The sequence below is a fragment of the Aethalodelphis obliquidens genome, unplaced genomic scaffold (genome assembly GCF_003676395.1).
Source record: "Aethalodelphis obliquidens isolate GAN/ISIS:26980383/991018 unplaced genomic scaffold, ASM367639v1 scaffold10, whole genome shotgun sequence".
Classification (NCBI taxonomy): domain Eukaryota; kingdom Metazoa; phylum Chordata; class Mammalia; order Artiodactyla; family Delphinidae; genus Aethalodelphis; species Aethalodelphis obliquidens.
This window is the reverse complement of record NW_020837954.1, coordinates 44,163,050-44,184,908: the sequence shown is the minus strand read 5'-3', so window position 1 is coordinate 44,184,908 and position 21,859 is coordinate 44,163,050. Positions and strand designations below refer to the sequence as shown.

At 38.8% G+C, this 21,859-nt stretch overlaps 1 protein-coding gene across 18 annotated transcripts in view; it reads right to left on the bottom strand.

Annotated features, from left to right (window-relative positions):
* The window catches only part of SIPA1L1 (signal induced proliferation associated 1 like 1), a 497,889-nt gene that overhangs the window by 281,211 nt on the left and 194,819 nt on the right, over positions 1 to 21,859 (bottom strand). For 17 of the 18 annotated variants that reach the window (XM_027111671.1, XM_027111670.1, XM_027111665.1 and 14 more), the window contains one exon: positions 14,632 to 14,698. The gene's annotated coding sequence lies outside the window, so the exon portion shown is untranslated. Of the gene's footprint in view, positions 1 to 7,751; positions 7,887 to 14,631; positions 14,699 to 21,859 lie in introns of all 18 variants that reach the window. The other variant, XM_027111657.1, reaches the window with a different exon arrangement.

Below are 21,859 nucleotides of genomic sequence, written 5' to 3'. Positions count from 1 at the left end.
AAAGGCTGGTCTTCATCCAAGGAAGGTGATGTGGTGTATATGGTGGGATTGGAAGGGAGTCCTCTATTATATGAGCTCCTTCCGGAAAACCATATGATTAATTCCGGTAAGTACTGCTCCCAATTAGACCCACTGAAAGCAGCGCTCGACGAAAAGCGTCCAGAATTAGTCAACAGAAAACGCAAAATCTTCCATCAGGATAACGCAAGGTGGCCATGTTTCTTTGATGACCAGGCAAAAACTATTACAGCTTGGCTGGGAAGTTCTGATTCATCCGCCACACTCACCAGACATTGCACCTTCGGGTTTCCATTTATTTAGGTCTTTACAAAATTCTCTTAATGGAAAAAACTTCAGTTCCCTGGAAGACTGTAAAAGGCACCTAGAACAGTTCTTTGCTCAGAAATATAAAAAGTTTTGGGAAGATGGAATTATGAAGTTGCCTGAAAAATGTCAGAAGGTAGTGGAACAAAGGGTGAATACATTGTTCAATAAAGTTCTTGGTGAAAATGAAAAACATGCCTTTTATTTTTACTTAAAAACCCGAAGGCACTTTTTGGCCCACCCAATATTAAAAGAAACCAGGAGATATCGTTCATCCTCTTTGAGAGTGTAAAACCCTTCTAAGTAGGACATAAAATCCAAAACCCATAAAATAGAAGATGAATAAATTTGATTATCCAAAAGTAACAAATTACACATGGCAAAAGTTACCATAAATGACAAAATATGAACCCAGGAAAAGAAATCAGCAGCTCCTATCACAAAGTGCTAACCTCTTATCTCATTAGATAAATGGGCAAAAAGATCACAAGAGTCCATTCACAGAAAGAAAAACCGCTCTTAAACACCCAACAGTATGTGCAACCTCATTTACGAGAGAAACGCACAGGAAAGCCACAAGAAGATTCCTTTCTTCAGCTATGAAATGGACAAGGATCAACGGTTTATTCACACACTACTGGCAAGTGGGAAGAGAAAGGCGTACATTGCTGGTGGGAGTGTAAATCTGTACAATGTCTGTGGAGGACAGTTTAACAATACTTATCAAAGATGTGAAGATACATATTCTTGGTGTGGGGTTTTTTAGTGGGAGAAACAACTACCATACCAGAAGAGCATAAATGTATGGCAGATGGTCATGCTTTTTTTTTTTCTATTCTTGGCAGAGCCCCTTTTTAGCTGAATGGCTTTTGCTTCTTTTTTCTTTTAATTGAAGCATATATTTGACATACAATATTATATTAGTTGCATATGTACAATATAGTCGTTCGACACTTGTATATATTGTGAGATGATCCCCAAAATGGGTTTAGTTACCATCTGTCACTATACAAAGTTAATACGGTATTACTGACTGCATCCCCATGCTGTACATTACATCCCCCTGACTTATTTTATACATAGAAGTTTGTACCTCTTGATCCCCTTCACCCAATTTACCCAACCCAAATCCCCTCCCCTCTGGCAACTACCAATCTGTTCTCTGTATCTATGAGTCTGGACTTTGTTTTGGTTTTTCTGTTTGTTTTGTTTTTTAGATTCCACATATAAATGAAATCATGGGGTACTTGTCTTCCTCTGTCTGAATTATTTCACTTAGCACAATGCCCTCCAGGTCCATCCATGTTAGGGAAAATGGCAGCATTTCATCTTTTTTATGGCAAATAGTCCGTTGTATATCTATACCATATCTTCTTTATCCATTCATCTACGGATGGACACTTTGGTTATTTCCATATCTTAGCTAATGAAAATAATGTTGCAATGAACACAGGGGGGCATACATATCTTTTCAAATTAGTGTTTTTGCTTTCTTCGGATAGATACCCCTAACTGGAATTGCTGGATCATATGCCAGTTCTATTTTCAACTTTTTGAGGAACCTCCATACTGTTTTCCACAGTGGCTACACCAGTTTTAGGATACATATTCTTTAACCCAGAAACTCCTCTATATAAACCTGCACACTTAAAAGTTCAAGGACAAGCCATAGAGGCACTGTTAATAATATCAAAAGATCAGAAACAACATAAAGTCCACTATTAAGAGACTGTATAATAAAGTACAATCACAAACTGGAATGAAAGAGTGAAAAGCACAGTACAGTATGCTACAATTTGTGTAAAAATAAATTTTAAAAAGTATATATACTAAATGTAATCTGACATTTCTGGATTGAATCCTTGAAGAGAAAAAGGGCATCAGCAGAAAAACTGTGAGATTCGAATAAAATCTACACAGTTTAGTTTCACTGCATAACCTTTTGGATTTTACTCTATGGTTATATATTAGCTATTCAAAACATAAGATTTAATTTTAAAAAACCTAATTACTTCCATCGTTCATGGTATTCATATCCTTCCACATACTGCTAACGAGAAACACCAAGGGTATGTGTATTGCTTCAACACTTCTAATATACTTCCATTATTGCACCTAAACACACACCTGCCTCAAAGGCTAGGTTTTAGGTACTTAAAGACAGAGGCCATGCCAAGTCAGCTCTATTCTCAAAGAATATGGAGAACATTTGCCACATGGTAAGAGTTTAACAAATGAGAGCCAAAATTATGTTCTGGTCCAGTGATCCAATTTTTGATTAGCACGAAATTTTGTATTTCAAATAGCCAAATAATTCTTCTAGGGGTTTCCTGTGATCCTTAGTTCACAACGACATGGAAGAGAGAAGGGGCAGAGATGGGTGAAGTACTTCTCACTGAGGATTTGGGTAGAAACATAGAAGTATTTTAGATAAACGACCCTCCAACCTCACTTCCTAAACATTTTGCTCTGTGCTAGAGCTGTAGGGACTATAAAGACAAGTAAGATGAAGTCCTTATGGTAGAAGTTAGGCATAATTAACTTAACGTCAACACTTGAAAAGGTGACATTGTGCAACTGCCTTGGGTTTTCAAAAACTTTTTCCACAAAGGCCATTAAAATGCTTTTCAAAGAAAAATCACTTATTTAACAATAGAATAAAATGCTAAAACTCCAGTTTAGACAAAGTTTTGGTTTTCTATGATGTCTCTTCAGGAAAAAAAACTTGTGGGCAGCATGCTTAAGAATGTCCAAAGAGCAGAAGACCTAAATAGACATTTCTCCAAAGAAGACATACAGATGGCTAACAGGCACATGAAAAGATGCTCAACATCACTAGCTATTAGAGAAATGCAAATCAAAACCACAATGAGGTACCACCTCACAACAGTCAGAATGGCCATCATTAAAAAGTCTACAAACAACAAATGGTGGAGAGGGTGTGGAAAAAAGGGAACCCTCTAACACTGCTGGTAAGAATGTAAGTTGGTACAGCCACTATGGAAAACAGTATGGAGGTTCCTCAAAAAACTAAAAATAGAGTTGCTATATGATTCAGCAATCCCCTTCCTGGGCATATATCCAGACAAAACTATAATTTGAAAAGATATATGCACCCCTATGTTCATAGCAGCACTATTTACAATGGCCAAGGCATAGAAACAACCTAAATATCCATTGACAGATGAATGGATAAAGAAGATGTGATATATACAATGGAATATAACTCAGCCATAAAAAGGAACAATATTGGGTCATTTGTAGAGACGTGGATGGACCTAGAGATTGTCATACAAAGTGAAGCTAAGTCAGAAGGAGAAAAACAAGTATCATATATTAACGGATATATGTGGAATCTAGAAAAATAGTATAGATGAACTTATTTGCAAAGCAGAAATAGACAAGATGTAGAGAACCAATGTATGGACACCAAGGGGGAAAGGGGGAGGTGGGATGAATTAGGAGATTGGGGTTGACATATATACACTATTGATACTATGTATAAAATAGATAACTAATGGAACCTACTGTATAGCTCAGGGAACTCTAGTCAGTGCTCTGTGGTGACCTGAATGGGAAGGAAATCCAAACAAAAGAGGGGATATATGTATACGTACAGCTGATTCACTTTGCTGTACAGTAGAAACTAACACAACATTGTAAAGCAACTACACTCCAATAAAAATTAATTAAAAACATATTCAAAGTACAAAAGACAAATGACTTAGGAAATATTCTGAGGTCCCTGAATGGGTAAAGAAATACCACTGAATGTGTCGCAAAAGCATTAATAGTGCCATCCCACTTCCACCAGCCCAGAGCTCTAAGCCCAAGTACCAACACCATAAAGCAATATAACCTGGGGCAAACACTGATCTCTGTGAATACCTATTTTTCATCTACAAAATGTACAGACGACAGTTAAGGCTCCTTCCAGATCTATCAGACTTCTTTTCCTTCACACCCCAAATATAAACTAAGACCCTGCAGTCTTTTTACACAGACATACACATCAACACACGCATTTGGTCCCCACATTACTACCCTATTCCACAGCGGCCTAACACAAACACAAAATGATATTTGCTTACAAACTGGTGCCATATATAAGCAGCTCTCAAGTGAATGAGAAAATGATTCATCCAACTGCATGTTGAAGTGAAATTGAAATGTGTACTCTGTACAGTGAAACATTCACTGAATTGTGCATTTGTTCATGTTTAAGATTATAAAAGTCTCTAACTTGGCTTTCATGTGATCTTCTATGTACTGGTTAGTCCACATATAACTTCTTCTGCAAGCTATCTTTAGGAGTGCATATTGCTACATGATATTTTTGTTTTGTTTACCACTTTTCACAGCACAGAAAAAAGAGGGGAACACTGGGGGAAAGTCACAGGCAAACTCATCCACAGGCAAAGATACATGAATGATCAGTGGAGAATTTTGTTCTCATTTATTTAACACAATCCTTAGTTCAAACCTACTGGGTTGAAAGGTGACTGTGTAAAAGGCAGAACAGAGGTGAGTAGCAGTGAACATGCTAACAAAGCATGGTACAGTGCATATTAAGAGCTTAGCTCTGTCCATTGAAATTTTCCCTTTCAAAACACAGAAATAACATTGCGTTGCTAACAAATATGGTTTTCTTCTAAAGTAGTTCTTTCCCCCTAAATAACCAGCATTTTATGGTATAGGTCCTTTCTAAATAATATGGGGACAGAGAAGAGTTTTCCAAGAAACATACAAATGAGTTCAAATGTCCACAGTGAAATGACACATCTGAGGGGATGAGGATATGAAATAACATCCATCTGCCGGATTAGCCAGAACAGCCTCCCTGAGGAAAGGAACTTGAACATGTTTCAAAGGAGGGAAAGGTGACTGACAGGTAGAGAGAAGAAAAGGAAATGCCAGGCAAGGAGAAAGATGCGCACAGAAGCTACCACTGTGCTTTCTCAAGAAGCAGAGATGCAATGGGATGTAATGTGTGGCAGGGATCTATTTTAGTCATTAAGATAAACCAAAAGTGGAGAATACATGTCACTTCACACTCTGAACCTCGGTTTCCTCATCTGTTACAGGGGAAGGGTGGTCCACATGACTTGGACAGCTCGTTTCCTGGTAGGCACCACACAGGCAATGAACACCTTACAACCCTGCAAGGTACGTGGCTTGGGAGCCCACTGACAGATGAAAACAGCAAGGCTCAGCATCCTGATGAGGCCTCCAGGTAGAGGATTTTAGATATTAAAAAGAAAATGCACGAGCATTTCCCTGGTGGCACAGTAATTAAGAATCCGCCTGCCAATGCAGTGGATACAGGTTCAATCCCTGGTCCAGGAAGATCCCACATGCCGCAGAGCAGCTAAGCCCGTGCGCCACAACTACTGAGCCTGCACTCTAGATCCTGCAAGCCACAACTACTGAGCCCACACACTGCAATTACTGAAGCCTGTGTGCTCTAGGGCCCACGTGCTACAACTACTGAGACTGGGTGCCGCAACTACTGAAGCCCGCGTGCCTGGAGCCCGTGCTCTGCAGCAAGAGGAGCCACCGCAACGAGAAGCCCGCGCACCGCAACGAAGAGTAGCCCCCGCTCGCCACAACTAGAGGAAGCCTGCGCGCAGCAACGAAGACCCAATGCAGCCAAAAAATTAAAAAAAAAAAAAAAAAAAACACGATAACTACTGTGGAGAAAGAAGGGGCATAATATTAAGACTGACTTCAAAAATCCAAGCTCCTGAACATAATCAACCGATAAAATAATGGTTATATTCTTTTCTTAAGAGAGCAAAGGAATAAGGGACTGTATCTGTCTTCCCTGTCATGCTAGACAAAGGAAAGCAAAAGGGTATAGACCATCCTGTACTTTGAAGAGTGCCCTCTAAGAAGTCCTTTAAGGGAAACCCAAAGGACAAAGCATGGTATGTCTTCCTGTGACAGCAGTGGCTCTCATTTAATTATGTATTCCCTCTGCCTGCAGTGTCCCTAATGAGGGAGGTGTTACACTGAACATTCAGCATGTTCCTTAGCCGTTAGAACAGAGGTGAGCAATTAACTGAAGGGGGCTTCCATCCTCAGAAGCACAGAAGACAGCCCTCACACCCAGCTTTACCTCCAATGCACAGATACTAAAACAAGCTGTTATTTCTATACAAAAGCTCAATAGCAATTATGACAATGTACCTGTCATTATTTAATTGCAGAATTCCATACGTATAAATAAATTCACATCTGGTAGCAAAATAGAGTCCAATAAATAAAACTAGCCTTAAAAAAGAAAAAAACACTTCATAGCCAAATATTAGAAGTTAATGAGGTCTACTTATTTGTCAATAAGTCAGTTCTTCAAAATTAGCCCAGCTCCATCCCATTTCTCTAGATAAATATGTGGAATTAAAGATTAAATTCTCTCTGTTGATGGGAGTCACTCTGGTAAAACAATTTGGGAGTATCTATTACAATATCCCATGACCTGACAACTGCCTAGAGAAACATATGCCCACGTACACAGAACCAAGGACAAGGTTATTCTTTGCAGCCTTCTTTGTAATCGGAAGCTATCGGAAACAACCTAGAAGATCACCAATAGGAAAATGGCAGGAAAACTATGGTATATTCCCATGACTAGTCTGCATGACATTAGGCAGCAGTTAAAAAGGATGAACTAGATTTATATCAACTAGCATGGACAGAACTCCAAACCATGTTCCTGAATGACAAAAAAATAGTTAGTGATATTCAATACACCACCAATTACGTGAAATTTTAAACACAAAATACAATACGTTTATATTATAAATACCAAATCAACGAAGTGTTTGCCTCTGGAGAACAGGGGAACCAGCAAGAGGAGACAGGGAGTAAATCTTATAAACTCATTTATTACTTTTATTAAAAAATTAATTAATAAAAAACATCTTACAAGGATGTTACTGGGTTGTTAAATGACAGGATTACAGAATCAGGCGAAATACAGATATCCCTGCAACCACTGCTGAATTCAAACCTAATCAAATGTAAAAGAAGACAAACTACCAGGAGCAAGCAGAACATCACAAATGAAGCTGGGGTTTTATCTGATGAAGAACAGAAGACTGTCGACTTAAATGGCCACATGAAGCTTCAAGCAGGTATAACAAATTATTATTGGCGGGAGCTTGCACACATATTCTTTTTTCCAGGCTAAAAACTGAAAGAGGACCTAATATAGAATCGTCAAGATTATGTTAACATTACTAAATTAAAACAGTGAACGCTCCCTTTAACCACTAAGAATCCTTTCCCACCAGTGGTCAATGTGTATGGGAGAATGCAAACTTAACTTTTTAGTAAAGGTCAGCTTACAGCAACAATAACAAGCAGGGTTCCCTTCTTGCAGGGACTCTCCAGAAAAATCAGGGCCTTGCGTGGGCACCATTTACCTCCTCAGCGAGGAGTGAACCATCAGCCAGGCTCTCGTTTATACACCCATCCATATCTCCATTCTTCAGGGAAAATAAAATGGCTCTTGATTCAGGCAACTGCATTGCCAATACTATGTCTATCTGTAAGAAGTCCTAGAGTGAAGAAGGAAGAAAGGAAGGAAAGAAGGAAGAAAGGAAGGAAGCAAGGGAGGGAGGGAGGAATGGGGCAGGGGGAGGGAAGGAGGGAGGGAGAGAGGGGAAAAATAACCAATTCGCTGTTGTAATACTACATATAATCAATGTAAGATTTACTTTAAATACAGTCAAACGCATCCTTCTCATCTTTAGTTACTATAATGCCATAAGATTTAACAGAAAAGAAAAACTAATCATAGAAGACTAAATAATAACAAACTGTCCTCCTTATATCATTGTGTTAAAAATATCTTATAAAACAGCATGCAAAGTATGATCCCAATTTTGCTTTTAAAACATATACATGGTCACGTAGAAGGACAAAAATGAAAGAAAACTATTATAATATTAGCAATCCTGAAAAGCAAATGACCCAATTTCTCCTACAATAAATTACATGAAAAAAAGGAGAGAAGGGAAAATGTTACAGATTAAGAAAGTCTTGAAAGAGACAAACGCAATGCGTTCATCAGGCTTGGATCCTGATTCCAACAAACTGTAAAACGACAATTTTGAGACAAAGGAAGTGAACATGGACACCAGGACAAACTAGAAGTAAATGATATTAAATAATCATTAATTTCATTAAGGGTAATGACATTGTGACTATTTTTTAAGTCATTATCTGTTTAAAATTCTTACTGAAGTATTTTGGTTAAATGGTATAATATCTGGGCTGTGCTTTAAAACTCAAAAAAAAATTTTTTTAAACAATCAAAAAGGAAGAAGATAGATGGAACAAGAAAGGCAAGATGTCTGTACCTGTTGAAGCTAGACTGATGGGAACATGGGGGATCGCTGTGCTATTCTATTTTTGTGCATGTTTGAAAAACCTCACAAATAAAAAGTGAAAATGGTTGTAGGGGTAGTTATCCCTGGGTGGTAGAGACTGGGTGATCTTGTAGGAATTTGGTAATTTTTACTTTGACGTCTGTGCCCTTTAGGAACATCCACATTTTACACAATAAATATGAATTACTTTGGTTGTTTGAAGAAACAAATGTTACTCTTTTAGTGGATGGATGGATGGATGGATGGGTCTTTCAGTGCCCAGTTCCAATGATGCCACCTCCATGGATTTAATTCCCCCTCTACAGACACCTCAATACATTTTACTTGTACTTCCACTAAAGGCCTAATTACATTTGATCACTTAGTATGACAATTTTTAATCATGTCTTATTTCCCCCCTTAGAAAAATAAGGGGCATTTCTTTGTTATATTTCCATCCCTGTCAACGCTAAGCAAAAAGCTCTGTAAATAACTGGAGTTAAACAGTTATATACTTAATTGAATTAACTTTCCCACTAATAGATCCAGGGAAGAAACAAGCAGCAATAGCAGTAGAATGTCCAACTGCTTGTCACTACAAAAGCTTTATGGTTAGAACATGCCCAGAGGTCCCTATACCCATCAAATGTTACCTAGACAATTTCTCAAACCATTTATTTTCCAACTGACTGGGGGTAAAAAACGTCAGTAGCAGAAAGGGGTCAGTTACTGAACTGAGTTAGACTTTTTTTTTTAATGACTCCTTGAAAAAAAAAATCAAAGTCTATTAGTTCTTGAGCAACCATTCATTATTTAGCACTGAAGACTCCTCCAGAGCACTGATCAGTCCATTTTCATTAAGGAAACCATTACAAGAAGAACACAGAGCTAGCCATGTGCAGAAACAAACAATGGTTTGAGAAACATCCCCTGCTCTGAAAAGGCTGATGTTATCTGGAAGGGCTGTACACCCACACCTCTCAGAGACTCACTAGAAACTCTGGCATGTTCTGTGCAGATGTGAACAGTAGCTTTCCTCAAGCCTAGGGCCTTGCTTAAAAGTCATTTCCGGGGACTTCCCTGGTGGCACAGTGGTTAAGAATCTGCCTGCCAATGCAGGGGACATGGGTTCGATCCCTGGTCCGGGAAGATCCCACATGCCACAGAGCAACTAAGCCCGTGCGTCACAACTACTGAAGCCAACGCTCTCTGGGGCCCATGCACCACAACTACTGAGCCTGCGCCCTAGAGCCCATGAGCCACAACTACTGAGCCCAAGCGCCACAACTACTGAAGCCCACGCACCTAGAGCCCATGCTCCACAACAAGAGAAGCCACTGCAATGAGAAGCCCACGCACCACAACAAAGACTAGCCCCAACTCACTGCAACTAGAGAAAGCCCGTGCACACGAAGACCCAATGCAGCCAAAAATAAATAAATAAACAAACATGTCAACTAAAAAAAAACAGTCTTTTCCAAAAAGATACAATAAAGCCCTCCTCCCAGGAGAAGGAGTACCAAAACCCCCAAAACACGGCATACTGGACGTCCCTACACATAAGACTTCACCCACCATATGACCCGAATTTTGCTTGCATGATTTTGACGAAAGCCACTCAAATACTAGTGAAGACATTTACAAGTTCCTTTTATATCTAAAATATTCTTAGGTATTAACAAACATTAAAACAAAGCTCAGGTTTTAAAGCAAAACCCCCAACACTAAGAGTTTCCCAAGGCCTTTGAGACACATCAGTGTATCATGAAGAACTGGCAGGTGCTAGCTCTCCCCAAGTTTCACCTCTCATTCCATCCTGTGACCTGCTCCCAGAAGCCAGGTGTTCAAAAATGCTTCCACCCACCCAAGTTTTCAAGGCAGGGAGGGGAGGCAGAGCGATGCATAATTCCCACCCTGCCCTCCACCCACTCAAACACGGTTCATGTTATTGCTTCTCTGTTTTCTGATTCCTTACTTTAGAAGTTCAAATCTACTCCTAACAGCAAACTTTAAATTTATGGGACAGTCAAGAAAGTGGGTAACATGGTATCGTTAGAAAGAATCATAGCCATACAAATCCAGGGCCCCCCACATATGAGCAGGTACTAAGAAACAAGACACTCCTCCAAAGACAACTTAATTCCTATTCCCATGTGTTCTATTTGCCACCGACTGAATTTAGAAGAGGCAACGCTCTATTTGATGGGGACAGCTGTACTCTCAGGTTCTGAAGAAGATAAAGTAAGAATTCAGTGAGAAGAAGTTGTTCTCACTGAAAAGAGAAAGGTGATGATAGCATTAGCAAATGTGCAGGGGTCACAGTACAGTTCTACAGTCTGTTAAAATGTTCTTTTTTAAGAACAAAGACGAAGCTTTGAATGATAAATAAGCATAATGAAATAATGCTGAAGTGACCCCCAGGCATGCCAAATTCAAGTCAAATTAGTCACGGCCAAAGATAAAAGGAAAAATCTGCAATCATCCCTTTGCTACTCTGAATTTTTAATATTTTCATATTACATTATAGTCAACTTTCAGTTAATAAAATTTCTACTTGTATTTATCTGAAAAAATCTTAAAAATGATACAAATGAACTTATTTACAAAATGCAAACAGACTCACAGACTTAGAAAACAAACATATGGTGAGCAAAGGGGAAAGGTGCGGGGGAGGGATACCTTGGGAGTTTGGGATTGACATATACACACTACCATATTTAAAATAGATAAGCAACAAGGACCTACTGTATAACACAGGGAACTCAATATTCTGCAATAACCTAAATGGGAAGAGAATTTGAAAAAGAACAGATATATGTATATGTGTAACTGAATCACTTTGCTGTACACCTGAAGCTAACACAACACTGTAAATCAACTATACTCTAATGTAAAGTAAAAGTTTAGAAAAAACAAAATATAAAATTTCAGCTATTATTTACCTGAAAAAGTTGCCTCCCTTTTGTACCCTCAGTGCCACTGTGAAACTCTAACTCAGGTTGGCACACGGAATCTAACAAGTCTACTCAAGGTCAACATTTGAGCTTTTTTCTTCTAAGAGTTAATATATTCAAACTCCTGTTATTAGTTAATCTACTGTCTCTGTCACTGGGCTATGTTTAAAGGAAACTATTGGATATAAACAGCTGTTCTCTCATGTTTTAAGGAAGACATAATCTGTAAGAAAAATGAGAAAAGGGGTAGGGTACATCAGTGGATAAGAGGGAGTTCTACAGGATGGTCAGGCAGGGAGAAAATGTTCTCCAAGCTTCCATTTCTTAAGTGATTTGTGAATCTGCTATAGACATTCTATCATCTGGATGGCCAATGTAAGGCACTATGATTTTTAGGTTTCTTGCTACCACTCCATATAACACCAAGAAAAGTCTAGGAAAATGCAATGACATACATATTTTTTCTCTCTTTTTACACTTACTAATGGTTGGGACTTCCCATAAAACAACAAAAAGGATGTCTTTATTTTTGTGTATTACACCCGCAAGCTATTAGTCTTAAGTAAATGTGACTAGTGTTATTCTTTTTTATTTTATTTTCAAGAAAAAAAAGAAGTGAAGAGCTTTTTAAAATTTCCTCAGTTACTCTCCCATTAAAAGCAGAAGCCTGGAATGCAATAACCAAACTGAAACAAGGGAAAAATTTAAGTAATATCTCACTCACCTATGAGTACCTAATTGTCTATACAAGAATGGGAAAATCCAAAGAAAAATATACTTGAGAAAATTATTCAAATGTCTTCAAGTTAAAGCTAAAGCACGTAATTTAGTCAGAGATCATTTTCAATTACTATCACTGTTTCTCGCTGGGTGTTTAGAAAGAATATAGCGATTTTTAAAAATTGTTAAGGGAAGGAAAAAAGTATACTTTCTCAGTTCAATTTTATATTCTAGAATAACACTACTCAAAACATAAATAAATTAAAAAATATAAGAATGATGCATTCAATAAGCTACACATAGGACTACATATAAAATACAAGGTTTTGTGGGTTTCGGCTTTATGGGGTTTTTTTTTTGTCTTTTGGGATTTTTGTTTTCTTTTGAAGGAAGGGAATTGTTTTGGATAGTCCTTAAATAGAGAGAAGTTAGGAAAGAAGAATTGATTTAGAAAAGCCAAGAGTCATGCCACCGGCAGGTGTGGAGAACTGTTGCATTCATGGCTCCTTCCCCTCCGTTGCCCGAGTGGAGCCAGCGTTCATGAATGCATAAGAGAAGACTCTCCCACCTCACCTAACAGATGTACTGTACCAGCATCATCAGATATTACCACCATTAAAAGAAGTGATCTAAGTGCCCAGGCGTTCAGGTTATTAAACTCAATTTAAAAGACAAGATGTAGCTGCTCCAACATAAAAGCTAAACAGGCTTGGCCCTCATAGTAACCCTAGAACTTAACACTTCTGCTAAGAACTGTCATATTCAAGTGTACCAACCAGGAGATGATCCTTATTTAAGAGTGTTTAAAAATACCTTAAGACATACAGGGAGTGCACTGAAGTTGCACATTTCAATAGTATACAGGTACTGAGGAGAAAAAAAAAAAAAGGAAATCTTGGAAAACAACTTCCAAGATAGAGGTGAAAACCAGAGGGCACTCAATAACATGCACCGATTTTTTCGTCCTTCGCAAAGTACCTGAGCTACAGCTACCTACATTGAGCAACCCTGCAGGCTGTTTGCCTCACCACTCAGCAATTTTTTGATGGTTGCAAAGTACTGCATTCTCAAAGGTAGTTTTTCAGTTGTGTTGCTAATAAAAAAACTTAGGCTCTTTAAATGGCTAAAAATTACAGAGATCTAAAAATCTTTCTTGGATTCCTACCTCTTTTAAAGAATGACTCTGGGAATGGTCAAATCAATGCTAACAGGAAAGTGTCCTAATGTACTTTAAAAACATTTTCAGAGATAATCATTCCCCAATTTCTCTTACTGAAATTCAAGGAAGGTCAGAAATAGCAAGCCACTTTGAAATCAGTGCTCCAATTACCCAGCAGGCGTCTGAAAAGAAGCCCTCAGCTCTGCACACAGGTTTACAGAGGTGAGATGCTCAGATAACCTTGACCGTCCTTTATAGAATGCAGCTCTCCGGAAGAGCTGACTCCTTAGGCAATTTGTTTCTGCTTCTGACAAAGCAGGCGACAAAAAATTCCCAAACTCTTTGTTTCAGCATCTGGCTGAAAAGAAGGTTAAGTACAAAGTACCAAAATCAAAGAAACTCACATAACCCCAAACCACTTTTTTATCTGAATTTAGGAGCTTAGCATATTATAGCATTTCAGCCTGTAGAAAAGTCTCTTTCAATCGAATTAAACTGTTATTTTGTTCAATGAGAATGTCACTTGACAACTGAGTAAAATGTTTGAGAAATATCCACTAAAACGTTGGGATAGGCACAGGACAGAACTGGGTCTCTACCTATCAGTAACCGAGAGCAAATGTCAATCAATCAGATCATCCAGCCATCTCTCAATTTTTCAGGATACACTTGGTATTCCAAATTATATATTAATGCATCAGGGTTAACAAGGCTCTTATTCAGAACATGGGCTGGGGTCCAACCTCCCATCACATTTTAAGAAACACATAGAAGATGTTCTAAAATGCAATTATTATGGAATGAAAATAGACATATGTAACAAAAATATTTTTATTATTAAGTTGCCAGAAAAATATCTGAAGTATTTACTGTAACAGTGAAAATGCTGAATTCAGAAATCAATGACTAAAAACTGCACAGGAGTCTCCCCTCTTCCCCATTTCTGCCTCTCAGCAGTAGAACAACAAAGGAGGAAACACCAGTGGGGAAAAAATATAGAATTCAAATTTACTAAATCAAAAGTCTGCTGTGAGCGGCAGGTCTTCTAGGAATGAACACAGGAGTTCGACAAGCCTTTGTAACTTATCTACCAACTCACCTGATTCCACTTCAAAGTTGGTGGTAAATCTTACTTCCGAGTCCAACTTGAGGTATTCTCGCAAAACCTGGAGTAAAATAATTATGAACTTTAGTATAAGATTATTTTCAAATTCTGCAAATAGTAATAAAGGGGAAAAATCACAGCTACAAATCAAATCATAATTGTGAAATGTTATACTTTACCTCTAAAACCCTCTTTAATTTGTAATCTCTTTATGTGCAGTTCAACACACACTTAAATTTAAGCCAACCGACAGCCACTCCCACTTATACAACAAATTCCTAAACCTGACTGTTCAGTCTGGAAGATCACGTTTCTCTCCACATGATCTGATCAGGAAGTCTGGGGAGAAACCCAGGAACCGATATGAGTAAGAAGTGCCCCAATAATGTGATTTTGATGTAGCTGGTCTATCACCTGCCTGTGGGAACCACTGTTCCCAACCAGTGGTTCTCCACAGGGGGCAATTCTGTACCCCAGGGGGACATCTTACAATGTCTGAAGATATTTTTGGTTGTCACAACAGAGGAAGGGGTACAGGACAGTACAAAGACTTCTCCAGCCCAAAATGTCAATAGCAGCGAGACTGAGAAAGCCTGTTCCAAAGCAACCAAACATTCTGACGATTCAGAAATTCTACAGTTCTCACACTGGTCATTTCAGATAGGCTATATATAAAAACTCTACTATAACCATAAAACATTTCCTGTGACTGCAGGCATATTATTAGTTAAAAGAATACATATACATGCCCAACATTAAAATGTGCAGTACATGTACCTATTTCTAAAAATATTAAAATAAGTCAGACTATACATGTCCAAAAGGGCTTCCAAGAAACCAAGTTTTAATATTTGCTGAGATGAAACACTATTTCAAACTGGGTTAATTCCCGAACATATAAAATGGAAGCTTAGAAGAGTAAGAAGAACCAGAACTTCGTTTCACTCGCAGATATTCCCAATTCCTGGTGAGGACAAAGGGGAAAATTTCCCAGCCTGTCACCTTGGATAGTAGGACATCTTTCATTCAGCCAAATATAAAGGTACTTCAAAACTTACATTACCTGCATTCAAAATGAGACTCGCTGAGGGCCTACCATGTCCCTGGCACTATGATCTTACATAATACAGCAGAACAGACTTCCAGAAGACCCTGCAACAGGTCTTTCCTACCCTACCATAATCAATGGTATAAACATCAGACGACAACTGTGGGAAAAAGAAACCTAAAAAGAATATTCTGAGCATCAGATACCCCAGATGATGAAACCTGCAGATTTCACATGATTGGCCTACAAATTGCACCTACAGAATGGGTAAGGAAGCCTGGAACACTTGAAATATATACTTTGTTTTGTTCATTTTAATTAATAAGTTATAACCAGCTAATTATATAAACAAAACATACCTGACAGTTGATTTGCACTAGTAGTCTACTTAGAGACTGAACAAACATGCCAATGTCAAACTCAAGTGAAAGGATATGATTTAAAAACATACTTAGAAAGATTCCACCAGAATTACTCCATTCCAACTGGATAACATTTCCATGATGTGGCATATGGGCTTATATTCTAATTACAGTCCGATTTCTTCCCCTGAATCTCCAGTGCTATAAAGAAACTACACAAATCAAACTCACCCACAATCATCCCAGGCAGCAAGCACCTGGGTGGTTGGCAGGTTGACTGGTATTCCTATCTCAAAGCACCAGGGGGTTCGGGAGTCCAGGTAGAATCTGTGGCAGAGGCAGGGTTCCAATCTAGAGCTCTCTACCCAGCCCTGGAGACCTGTGCACAAGCCATATCATTAGGAAGCTTTGCTGAATGACACGCTTTTCCAAAGGCAGGGCTAACACACATTCTAGATTCAAGATGCCCATTAACTCAGTGTAGAGCCCAACATACCTCCACTACAAAAAGAAGACAACCGGGGAAGGCAGCCTCAGACAAAAGCAGAAAAACAACGACAAAGACAAACTTCTTAATATCCATACGTGGCTGTGGCTTTACGAAGCAAAGTAATTTGGGGGCCTTCCTTTCTTCCTCCAATAAAGGAAGAAAAGAAAGCCCAAAAATGAATAGGAAGGTTCAGAAATATTAGTGCACAATCTGAAATTTAAGCCCCACCTCCATTTTTCTAGATTTAAATCAGCCTTCAAATAAAAATTCATAATTAAATTTCAAAACATAAACACTTCTTTTTTTCTCTCTCTCTCAGCAGTAAAATATATTCTGTTCCAAAAAGGAAAGCTTGCTCAATTTCCTGTCAAAAGCAATCCAGAGAAGGCCACCTACACTGTAAAAGCAGCAAGAAAAATAAAAAAAAAAATGCTGAAGAAAAGCCTGTATGTGTGGGAGTGTTCTAAGTGAAATGTAACTACCACTCTGGATTTTAAAAGCTTTTTTTCCTCGATCATTCTGAGAAATATAAAAATTAATGTAACTGCTAAAGAGAAGTTTGTCCTCTAACCTGTCTAAGGAAAACAAGCCCTATGATGGATTTTAGTTCCATGAAAGAGAGAAAGGGGGTGGGCAATTCAAGGCCTTACCCCATGATTTTCTGTACTAAAAGGAAAGGGTAGATTCTACCAAATAGATAACTTACATTTAACGTTCACAGAAAGAGAAGGCTGCTCTGACAATTAACTCTAACCCCATAACACCCTACTCCCATCTCAAACCATGCAAATTTTTAGACTAGGGCCAGCTTGGTCCTAATACGCTTAACCTAAACCTTTAGGAGCTAACCATTCATACACACAGTAATGAGACGACTAGACTGTGGATTAGTATAGCATTGAATTCGCCACTCTATCAATTTCCCCTTACCCTGCTTATACTTTCTGAAAACTCTAAATTCTAAGACAGCAATCAACCAGCCCAATACTTTTTACCAAAAGCCTACTGAAACATGCTCAGTACTAACGCAGAGGCAGTATGGTAAAAGAAAAAGAAAAGAGAAAGAAAGCTTAAATAGCTCACCAGAAAACTGAGGAGAAAAGAATAGCACAAAGTAAGTTGAAACTAAATACAATATTATCATTGAATTGAAATACAGTAAAGTGTCAGATTTCTGTAAATCATATTTTCCCTCGAAAGAAGTTTGTCACAAAAACAAAATATAGTTGAAGGGAAATAAATAATGAGCAGGGAAAAGAATATAGTAAGGAAATGATGGTGAATATTTTAAAACCGGAATACCAAAAGACAAATCAAGATATAACAGGAAGCCGCACAGGAAGGGCAGCTGCCAGACAAGACAGCACAGGAAAGCAAACCTGTGAAACCTTTCAAATGATTGGTTTGATAAGCTAATGATTTTGAAAAAGTCAACTCACAGGAGGGGTCTTTTTTGTTTTCTTTAATAATCTCAAGAAAAAAAAAAAAAAAGAGCTGCAAGACTAGAACAAATAATTTCCCTGAACCACTTGAGAGTAAGTAGCTAACATCACGGCCTATCACCCCTACAGAGTTTGGTGAGTCATTTCTATAAACAAGGGCATTCTCTTCCAAAACTGCAATAACTATGACCATCAACATCCAGAAATTAACACAGACATAGTATGGTCATCTAATGGTCCCAACAGTGTCCAGGTTTGACTTTCTCCAATGATCCCAATAGTGTCCATTTTAGTAAAAGGATCCAATCCAGGATCTCACACTGGCACTGACCTTTCACAGCTCATTAGTCTATTTCAAACTAGAACTCCTCAAACTGTCCTTGACTTTCATGAACTTGACAATTTTGAAGATTTCAGACCAGTTTTTTTGTTTGTTTGTTTGTTTTTGCGGGTACGCGGGCCTCTCACCGTTGTGGCCTCTCCCATTGCGGAGCACAGGCTCCGGACGCGCAGGCTCAGCGGCCATGGCTCACAGACCCAGCCGCTCTGCAGCATGTGGGATCTTCCCGGACCGGGGCACGAACCCGTGTCCCCTGCATCGGAAGGTGGACTCTAAACCATTGCGCCACCAGGGAAGCCCAGGCCAATTTTATATTGAATAGAATGTTCCTTACTTTGGGTTTGTTGATACTTAATTGTTGATTAGATTCAAGTTATGACTTTTCAGCAGGAATACCATAGAAAAGTTCCTTCCTCTCGTTGCACCCTATCAGGTAGTATTCTATTTTGATTTTTTTCCCTGACTGGTAGTGTGAACTTATATCACTTGATTAGGGTGGTATCTGCCAGATCTCCCCACTGTAAAGTGACTCTTTTCCTCTTTGTAATTAATAAGTATTTTGCAAGGTGATACTTTCAGACTATATAAATATCCTATTTCTCAACCAACTTTCACCCAACACTTTATGTCCACTGATATTTTTTTTAAAAAGTAATTTTTTAGTCCGATAATTTCAACCATTTTAGTGGGGGAAAATGGTATTTAGAAACCAAGATCTGGGTGTGCGTATTGCAACCGGATTATCACTATTCCTAAGTCATCTAGGTGAACAGAAGCACACACATATATGCACACACTTACTTCTTCATTTCTTTCTGTATCTATCCACGTACACTGAAAACTGTGAGTTCATAGTTAGCCTGAATTCCAGCCCAATACTGCAAGATTCATTCTAGTTTTTCCCTTTCCCTTCCTATAAGAGTGGTATATCTAGTTCCCATTAACCTCTATTTCCTTACTGGATTCATCCCCACCCCCGTGTCACGCAATGCTGTCCTTACCTCTGACCCAGTATCAGAAACAGCCTGCTCTAAAGGATCAGTAACGGGGAAGCCTAGATAGACAAAAACGTCTTAGGTAAAAACCACTCTACACCAAACACCACAGAAAAAACTGCAACCCCACATCCATGACCATCAGCAAAGGCCAAGTGGAGAACCAAGAGTTCTACACTCCCTGGCAGTGATGAAGCACTCTTATTAGAGACTACATATAACAGGATGTCATTTTTACAGGGCCCAAATAGGCAAAGCTAAAAACACACAGTAGTCCCTCCTATTCTCAAAGGACACGTTCCGAGCCCCCCAGTGGATGCCTGAAGCCACAGATAATGTTGACTCCTATAACAGGTACATCTCGGAGATGCTGCAGGTTCAGTTCCAGACCACTGCAGTAAAGCAAATATCACAATAGAGCAAGTCACACAAATTTTGGTTTCCCACTGCGTATAAAAGTCATGTTTACACTATACTGTAGTCTACAAAGTGTGCAATACCATTTTGTCTAAAAAAACAAGATACATACCTTAACTTAAAAATATCGCTAGAGAATGCTAATCATCATCTAAGCCTTCAGGGAATCATAATCTTTTTGCTGGTGGAGGGCTTGAAATATTTTGAGGATTACCAAAATGTGACACAGAGACACGAAGTGAGCAAATGCCTGACACGGGGTTGCCACAAACCTTCAATTTGTAAAAAATACAGTATCTGCGAAGCACAATAAAGCGAAGTGTAATAAAATGAGGTATGCCTGTACATACCATGTTTCTTCCTATGCATACATTACATATCATGCATGCACACATGATAAAGTTTAATTTATAAATTAAGCACAGTAAGCGATTAACAATAATAAAACAGAACAATTGTAACAATACCCTGTAATAAAAGTTATATGAATGCAGTCTCTTTCAAAACACCTTATTGTACAAATTTAATGCCTTTTCTGTTTTAACTAAGCACTTACCACACATTGTGGCCATAACTTTTGCGGCCTGATATGTGGCAGCAAACTAGCACAAATTTCTTTTTCCTTCTTCACAATTTCATGGGTAGAAGATTCATTCTTACCTTACCAACAGCATATGATTTTTTTTTTCTTTCCTTATTACATCAAGAACTTTCACCTTTTCACTTAAAGGAAGCACTTTGCGGCTTCTCTTTGGCATGTGTGAATTGCCAGCATCACTATGCTTGTGCTTTGGGGCCATTATCAAGTAAAATAAGGATCCCTTTAACACAAGCAGTGCGATTCCACAACAGTCAATCTGATAAACTGAGCCGGCTACAAAGTGACTAACCAGCAGGGATACACTGGACAAAGGGATGGTTCACATCAGGGGAGGGACGGCCTGGGATGGCGTGACATTTCATCACATTACTCAAAACAGCGCACGATTTAAAACTTATGAATTGGTTATTTCTGGAATTTTCCATTTAATATTTTCAGCCCACAGCTGATCACAGGTAACTGAAACCACAAAAAGAGAAACCTCGGATAACGGGGGACTGCCGTATTGTCTACAGTTACACTCATTTTAAAAAGCAAGGGAGTGCTGAACATAAAATTCAGGACAGCTCTCCCCTCCATGAGGGAGGCAGGAGGGTGGGATCCTGGAGGAACACACAGCAAGTTCAAGTCCTGACCCTGTTCCAGTTCTTAGTGAGAACCTACACGTGCTGAGCACCAGTTCCTTAAGAGACAACAGTGCTTCACCAAACCACAAAGTCTAGCACGGTCACAATTTTACATTTGCGATTTGAGGCTTAAAGAGGTTAAGTATGCTGCCTGTGGTCACGCAACTAATAAACAAGAGCTCAGATGCAAATCCAGGTCTGACTCAAATCCCCTTTCTACTGTGCCCTCTACTATTCCTCCAACAGGGGAAAGAAGATGGGCAGGAGAAGTGAAGTTACGATTCTGAGGATAAGACTCCTTCTGTGCCCCTGAATCATTTCCAGAATGGTTTTCAGGGTATGGGAGAGTCTAGGCCAAAACCAGGGGGGTAAAAATCTTTCTGAAGGTAGGGACACAATCCTTTAGGGACAGTTTCTATCACATTCCATAGGCTACAAATTCTAGTTCAATTCAGTCACTAATAAGATCTCTCTTTAGAGGGCCCTGGTAAAATCCTACTAATTGTTTCTTGGTTTTGTTTTGAAATCAGGGGACAAGGGAGAGAAGACCAGCAACCCATTCATGAAATTCCAACCACAGCCTAAATATGGTGCATCTGTACATGACTTAGTGCACAGCTTGAAACATGAAATCAGTGACACAATGTCGGGCCCTTTTGAAGAATTTATACAATGAGATAGGAAGGCAGAACAACAATACTACTCCAAAGGAAAGACTGGGACATCCCGGGAAGCTTAGATACCACTCAACCACCTGAGGGGGTTTAAAACTGCTAAAACCCCAAAAGATGGATCTCTGTAAAAAGAAAACAAAAGGAAAAAAAAAGCAAAAAGATAGTATATTTATCTTCTCAAAGACTCAGAAATAAACACATTCTAACTGCATTTCTGGTAGAAAAAT